The sequence below is a fragment of the Daphnia pulicaria genome, chromosome 1 (assembly GCF_021234035.1).
Source record: "Daphnia pulicaria isolate SC F1-1A chromosome 1, SC_F0-13Bv2, whole genome shotgun sequence".
NCBI lineage: Eukaryota > Metazoa > Arthropoda > Branchiopoda > Diplostraca > Daphniidae > Daphnia > Daphnia pulicaria.
The window spans coordinates 37799030-37806324 of NC_060913.1; the positions used below are offsets into that span (position 1 = coordinate 37799030).

The window sequence follows — 7295 nt, forward strand, 5'->3', positions numbered from 1 at the left end:
TGCTGGCAACCTTTGCCGATGACTTCTCGAACCAAACTAGATTGAAATACCCCAAAGACTACTTCCAGAATTTATTTAAATTTTTGAAAGAAAGACTGCCAATGGAAGGGGAGAGACGGGGGAACAAACGATATTTTGGTGACCCTACCTCTTTATTGACAACACACAAAGAAGGGAGCGAAACACGAAATTTAAATGAGAAAACCATACCTTTCCCCCTGAAACACCTATAAATATAATAAAAGGATACCATTTTGAATTATCTTTACTTTCGCATTCGGAATCAGTTCTAAGAAAATGTTCCATGCGGTTGAACTCCAACGTGAACAATCGATCTATAGGCCAAGTCAACCAAATTTAATTAAATAAATCTTGGCAGCAATCAACTTTGGCACATAGTTCTAGTACAAATTACAAAATATAATATTTTACCTCCAATTTTCTCGTACTATAAGTTGAAATTGCCAAACCAAGTTTTCGTACAGCAGGGATAACTAATCATGAAAGTTGAGAAAACGGAAAAGATTTTTAAGGGAGAAATACACACCTAAAAAACAATTGGTCATTTTAGCTAACAAAGAGGGGGTTTACCGGATTTATCGAGTCGTCAAGTATTAAATCGGAAAGATGGACCTTGTGTATATTGGGATCAGTACGGACGACCTAATATAAGACGCGGTTATTATAGACACCACATTTACTGGGTGGCCTTGATAGGAATTGGATTTTTTTTTTAAATAAATTGGGCGCACCTCGGATTCCGAGTATAGCCCAGTGTATTGCACGCCGATGGAGATATACAGTATTTACAAGTGAATAAAAGCGAATAAAAACAGACAAAAAATAGCCGAGGGGAAACTGGGCCTACCGCCAGCTCTAGTGCGGGCCTCGAGGGGGGACCCTGTGTCGCCATTTGATGAGACCTGCCCGGCTTGGTTGAACCTGCTGGCCGCCAGCCGGCGACCGCCGGTGTAGCTACTGACAGACACAGGAGCCCTCTTGGCAGTTCCTAGAGTGCGGCCTATGTGACAAGTTGGTGGGAGGGGGGGGGGGCATGGGCGAAGAGAAAGAAAATAAAACGAAACGGAAAGAGAAAAAGCGTTTCCATGTGGGAAACGTAGATAGCGTTGGGGGCCAGCGGAGATCGTTTGCAGAGGTTGTGAGAAATAATGATTGACGCGACTGGGAGAAATTTGGACAGTCAAATAGAAAATGAGAGATGGATTCGAAAGAATGGCCGCACGCACAGGCAGGGGAGGCAGAGAAGCCGAAGCGATGCTGATGGGAGTTGAGAGCGCAGTGACCTGACAGTAGCTGAAACGTCACTGCATTGGAGCGATGGCGCAGGAGCAAGGCAGCGGAGGTGACTTCTGGGAAAAACAGTCGAGTAGTAGCGCCATTGGGAGAGGAGGTCCACTCCTTGTTCCATACTTCAGTCAGGAAGGCAGAAAAAGCCTTAGCAGCGAGGGATTTTGATGGTAACGCCTCAGCGTTGGGATCACCCCTAGTGGGTCGGTCTGCCCAAAGCCTAGCTAAGACGCAGCCAGGAGAGGACGAGTGGCATGCAAGAAGGAGCAGACAAGACTGACCGAGGGCCTGTATAGCAGAGAATACAAGTGCCTCAGCCTCAGACAGAGAAGACGTTGGCTGAAATAACGTTGGAGTGTCCTTGCCCTCTAAGCAGATTTCAAAATAATTAAAAGCATGCCGCCGATGGGAGATGATTTCCACGGCTTTGGAGAGTGCAAAGCATATTGCGAGTCTATAAGAGGTTAAGGTAGGCAACCAGGAGTTGCACACGTCTAAAACATTAAGAGAGTTGGAGGCAACCACACAGAAACTAGCGACAGTCCCCTTGCAAGATATATGGATAGTTAGTCTCAATACCCTACGATCAGTAGGAAGAAGCGGGACGACAACTCCTGGAATGGAAGATGTAAGGACACCCGGCCCACGGAGGCAGCTCCGGCGAGTATAAAGAGTTAACAGGTGGAATTCTCTGGGCGGAGATAAGTATCGGAACGCGCTCAGACAGAATCTTCAACGAGGAGGGAGAGAAACCACCAGTCAGGTTCATGGATAGGTATCTTAGGCTGGCAAGTTTGAGGAGATGCAGATCAAGCGGGAGCAGATTGGCCAAAACTAAAAGGGCATCAGTGGGAGCTGTTTTGAAGGACCGAGTGATAAGACGAGCGGCATAGCGCTGGAAGGACCGTAGTGTTTTCTTTCCAGCCTGAGTTTTGAGAATGGAGAGCCACACTGAGCACCCATAAGAGAGGATCGGCTCGACATTAGAGAGGTAAAGAGACCTGAGGCGCATACAATCAAAGCCAAAGAACTGTCGCAGACAGGAATTCACCATGAGAAGGGCCCTTTTGGCCAAAACGCATTTAGCATTTAGATGATCTTTCCATTTTAGATTTGCGTCAACAATGAGGCCAAGAAAGTGGACAGACAGAGAAGGGAAAATCACGATGTTGTTGATGCAGATATTTAGGTTGTTCAGTGCGATACGTTTGCGAGAGAATACGACAAAGACAGATTTGAGGGCATTCAGATATAGTTTCCGAGAACGGAGCCAACTGACCACCGTGTCACACGCAATCTGCAGATTACGAGTAGCAATTTCTGGGTCTTTGTGGGGTGTTACAATGGTAATGTCGTCTGCATAGGCAATGAATATTACTAGAAAATCAAACTCTAGTCTGAGCAGGTCGTCGACGAGTATATTCCACAAGAAGGGGGATAGCTCCCCTCCTTGCGGACATCCGAGAAAGACTGGTTTGGTGAAAGTAGAGTCATGGACCGAGATAGCAGCAACTCTGTTGGAGAGGAAGTTCTGAACAATTTTTAGGAGATAGCCGGGGCAAGAGCGTTTCACTAGGGAGGCAATGATTGCAGAGTGCCAAGCAGAGTCAAAAGCACTCTTGATGTCAAGAAACGCAGCAGCACACACCTTACGCTCTACAAAAGCAGACTCGATAACGGACGTGAGTGAGTGGGCGGCGGACTCAGTCGACCTGCCTTCACGGAAACCGTGCTGGTAGTCACTAAACCAATTCAGAGAGCGGCTGTACCAAATAAGGCAACCCAGAATAACTTTTTCAAGGAGTTTGGCAAGATTCGAGACTAGGCTGATAGGCCTGAAGCTGTTGAGAGTCGAGTAATCAGGCTTGTTTGGTTTCCCAATGACTACGACCTTAGAGAGTTTCCAGTTGTTGGGAAAGAAGGAGAGCAAAAGGCAAGCATTGATGATCTTGAAGAGAAGCGGCTTAATCACAGGAAGGCTAAAAAGAAGGAGGTCAGCAGAGATACCGTCATAGCCAGGAGCAGACTTTTTGTTAAGTGTTTTAGAAGCTGAATCGAATTCCCAGTCAGATACAGGAGGAACCGCCGAGTCAGAGAGATTTAGAGCAGAATTAGCAGAATCAAGAATAGCAGAGTGGTCAATGTCCGATGGTGGCTCGACAGGAAAGAAGTGTTCGGCGCACGCTTTGGTGATGATAGAGGGATCAGTTGTTGTGGCTCCATTGACAATAAGCTCAGAGAGTACTGGGATGGATTTTGATTTCCCAGAGAAAGAGGCAAGAACCTTGAACGTATCGCTGGACGACGCCCGTGCGCGAAAGTCAGCCCATGCTTTGCTTTTGGCTAGCCGCAGGGCACGTTGATAGTTAGCCTTGGAACGGCGGTACTGACTCTCATCACTAGATAGCTTCGATCGCGACCAAGCTTTGTAAAAGGACCGTGCTTTGGAACGGAGAGCACAAAGCTCATGAGACCACCAGGGAATGGTCTTAGAGGGAGGGACTGGAGGATTTTTTACTTTGGCACGTCTAGCACAGTTGACCATGGTCGAAGAGAGACGTTCAATTTGGCGGTCAATGGAGTCAGGTGACGACAGAGAGAGAGAATGAGGCTCCCATTTGTTGAGAGTTAGGGCAAGGCAGTTCAGATATGATCGTTGGTTAATGTGAAAGAGGGAAGGGGCCTTATTACGGGGCTGGACTTTTGAGCAAAGGAGTAATTCCACTAATCACAACCTCAAAATAGATATATGGGTGATCAGAAAGGGAGGGCATGGCTAGATAGGACCAGCGGTGGATATTGACACGATCACCAGCAAGAGTGACATCGATAAAAGAGGTCCCCCTAGGAACAAAATAAAGGTCAGCGCGAGGTTTGTTAACAATATTTAGATTATGATGAAGAATAAGCGCTTCCAGATCAGAGCCCCGGGAATCGGTACCATTGCTGTTCCACAATAAGTTTTTCGCGTTAGAGTCTACACAAATAATGGAAAGAGGAGAGGCGGATTTGTCGAGAATTTGGGAGGCACTTTGGCAAAAATTAGGGAGGGGTGGCCGTAGGTACGCAGAGCAGAAGCTTAGTGAACCCGAGCAAGTGGGAAAGGAGATGCAGGTGGAAATGTTGGGTGGCAGGGAGGGGGAGAGAGAGGCGTTTTTGGATAGAGAGTCTCGTAACAGGATGGCTGAGCCGTACGCGTGATCGGCAGAGAGTTGGTGGAACGGCGAGAAGCCGGGTGGAATATTAGCAAGAACCGGAGGGGACACAGAATATGGGTAAGGTTCCTGGACAAGAGCAACATCAATATTTAAGTCAAAAACAACTTGGGCTAGGGCAGAGGAGGCAGTTTTGGAGTGTCATAGGTTAATTTGGAGACATCTCAAGATGCTAGGGACGGCCGGACGCGTGGAAGAGAGGTCTCTAACCATGCTTGTCTAGGAAGGCTCTGTACCGGGCCACCGCTTTGACCTGTTCAGCACAATCTTTGTTACCGGCCTGGTGACAGCCAGAACAATTCACACATTTCCAGGCGTTAGGTTCGGCAACGCACTCCAGGGTGCGATGGTCACCTGAACATTTCCCACAAACGACAGGTTTGGAGCAAAGTTGCTGAGTATGACCGTATTGCTGGCACTTGAAACAACGTCTCACTTCGCGATCTAGATCCACAGGGACAACACGAAAGGCCCTACCCAAGATGGAAGCTTTCCCAAGGAAAAGAATGTCATCCCTAGCCTGTTTAGAGCGGAGGAAGAGTTTGACGTGTCCCTCCGTAGTGTTAGGTTTAGTGTAGACTACCTTGACCGAGTGAATTGAGCCCCTCAAACTTTTGTTACGGTGTTCAAGTTCATTCTTTAGGGACTCGGGATCAGACACATTGACAAAGAGAGCAACCACAGGGAACAGCACGTTTAGTTTCGAAGCGGGAGCAAATTGAGTTTGGAAGTCGGGTTTGCCATTTAGGATGGTGGCAGCTTTGGCAACATCAATGTCGCTGTCAAGCGTAACGTAAACCTTATTATTTTTATATCTGACGTGGGAAGGAATAAGACCGCTATTAGGAGTGTCTAAGAGCTTCTCGACAGCATGAATATCGAGGACGTTGGGTGTAGCACCAGGGACGCAATTAGCAACCAAAACTGAGTTAGTAGGCTGGCCACGAGCTACAGACGCATAGGAAGGCCCTGAACAGCGCGGAGGGGGGGGGAGAAGCGGAGAGATTGAGTTTTAAAATAGAGTCAGCAAAGGACACCTTGATTTTGACTATTTCCTCCTCAAGATCCAAAATACGGGTTTCTTTAGTGACCAAAGGGGCGGAGAAGGTCTGCACCTTGTCTTCGAGAGATTCAACAGAAGAAGTAGGGAAGTCGGTTAGGAAACCGACAGCTGTAAAGAGGCGAGTGGCAAGTTCCTCTTTGGTTAGATCGTCGATGGCACTAGCCGAGTTTTCCTCAATAAACAGTTGAAGGTCGGTTTTCCCTTTTTTGCTTAACGCGGGGACGTCACTGCCAGGTGATAAGGCGAGAGAACGTTTAGAACTACGAGACGGACCGGTGGATTGACTGAGTTTGGGTTTATTGGCATTACACGCAGCGGAGCAGCAGCGGTGGCTATTGTGTCTAGCAGCAAAACGTTTGTCGCAACTTAGACATTTCCGAAAGATATTATTCGGCTGGCCACCAGGGGCCTCGCCGTCGCTAACCATGCCCCACCCAGTAGGAGAGAGGTTGAGTAGAACCAGGACTCAAGTAGGGAGTGAAGAAAGAAAGAAATGCAGGATATCCTCTTCGATACTGGGAGGAATGCAAAGACGAACAAGGCGTCAGAAGGAAGCTACGACTACCCCCGGTTCCTTCCCCCCTCACACAGAGCATGAGAAGAGTGACCAGCGTCCAAGGCCCCCTAAGGTCTCCACCAAAAGGTTTCCAGCAGTCCCGCAGAAGCCCACGACACGAAGACGGACTGAACACTGGTCGAACCACTCGCTAAGGGAGGGCGAGAGAGATCACCAGGGACAAGCTCAGATGAGCAAGACACGAGGGGTACAAGCCTTTTTCGGTTGATGCTTATAACCAGACCGGACGGGGTGGGATCTATACCACACTCTTCCTGCGTTAAAAAATTTGAAAAAATACTCCGCAACTTACAGCTAACAGGGTATGGTCACTGTTTTATAACTAATCCAAACAATAGAAGTGAGTGAGAGAGCCTATATTTGGAATGAAACAAAAAAAAAATAAATAAATAAATGAATAAATAAATAAATAAATAAATAAATAAAAGAAAGAACAGAATAAGACACTATAGTATGACGCAAGAAGGGCAGCAGAAAGGAGCGAGAGATAAAGTAGTGAAAAATAGAGAGAAGTCAGACCATTGACAGCTCAGTTTGACAGATGATGGGGGAAGGGAAACAGGGTCCAGGTATAGGGTGAAAATGGCAAAGAGGAATGCAATATGAAAAATATATAATACATAGACAAAAATGTATTCTACAGAGCCCTGATATACTCGCAAAAGAGATTCATCAAGGACTTCCGAGGAAAACAAACCAAAAAATATAAAAATATCCAAATTAAGTGGGAGCACAAAAGCACAACAACGCTAGCTAAGCAGACGACGGTATGAATGATTGATGTTATGAATGAGATTATGAATGATTGGATGTAATATGAACGTTAAGAGCGTGACAGAAGAACGGCTCATGGGAACCCACAGACATGTCTATCTATGACTAAAACCGGTTTGCCCGTCTAGGTATTTGAAAGGCGAACGTGGGATTTCAAGCAAGTTCGACACTAGTGCGGGGGTTAAAACATTCATTCCTTTTACCAAGGGATTTATCGAATAAAGAACAAAAGAGTTTTCATTTTTCAAACTCAAACATTGAACTAATGTTGAACATTACGATTTCATCTCACCGTGTCAAATGAAGAAATGGTGTTACAGCACTGGGGACAGATGCAGTCATTGTTGGGAGGGCCAGA

At 46.7% G+C, this 7295-nt stretch overlaps 1 long non-coding RNA gene across 3 annotated transcripts; it reads right to left on the minus strand.

Moving 5' to 3' along the window:
- Positions 1 to 314: 314 nt before the first annotated feature.
- LOC124320062 lies at positions 315 to 7295 on the minus strand. Of its 3 annotated transcripts, none has more exons than XR_006913814.1 (3): positions 7230 to 7295; positions 433 to 494; positions 315 to 335 (listed from the first exon to the last, which is right to left on the minus strand). It is a non-coding gene; the product is annotated as an uncharacterized LOC124320062 (long non-coding RNA). The 3 variants fall into 3 exon arrangements; XR_006913816.1 differs by having other exon boundaries at positions 433 to 663; XR_006913817.1 differs by lacking the exon at positions 315 to 335 and adding an exon at positions 592 to 663 and having other exon boundaries at positions 345 to 494.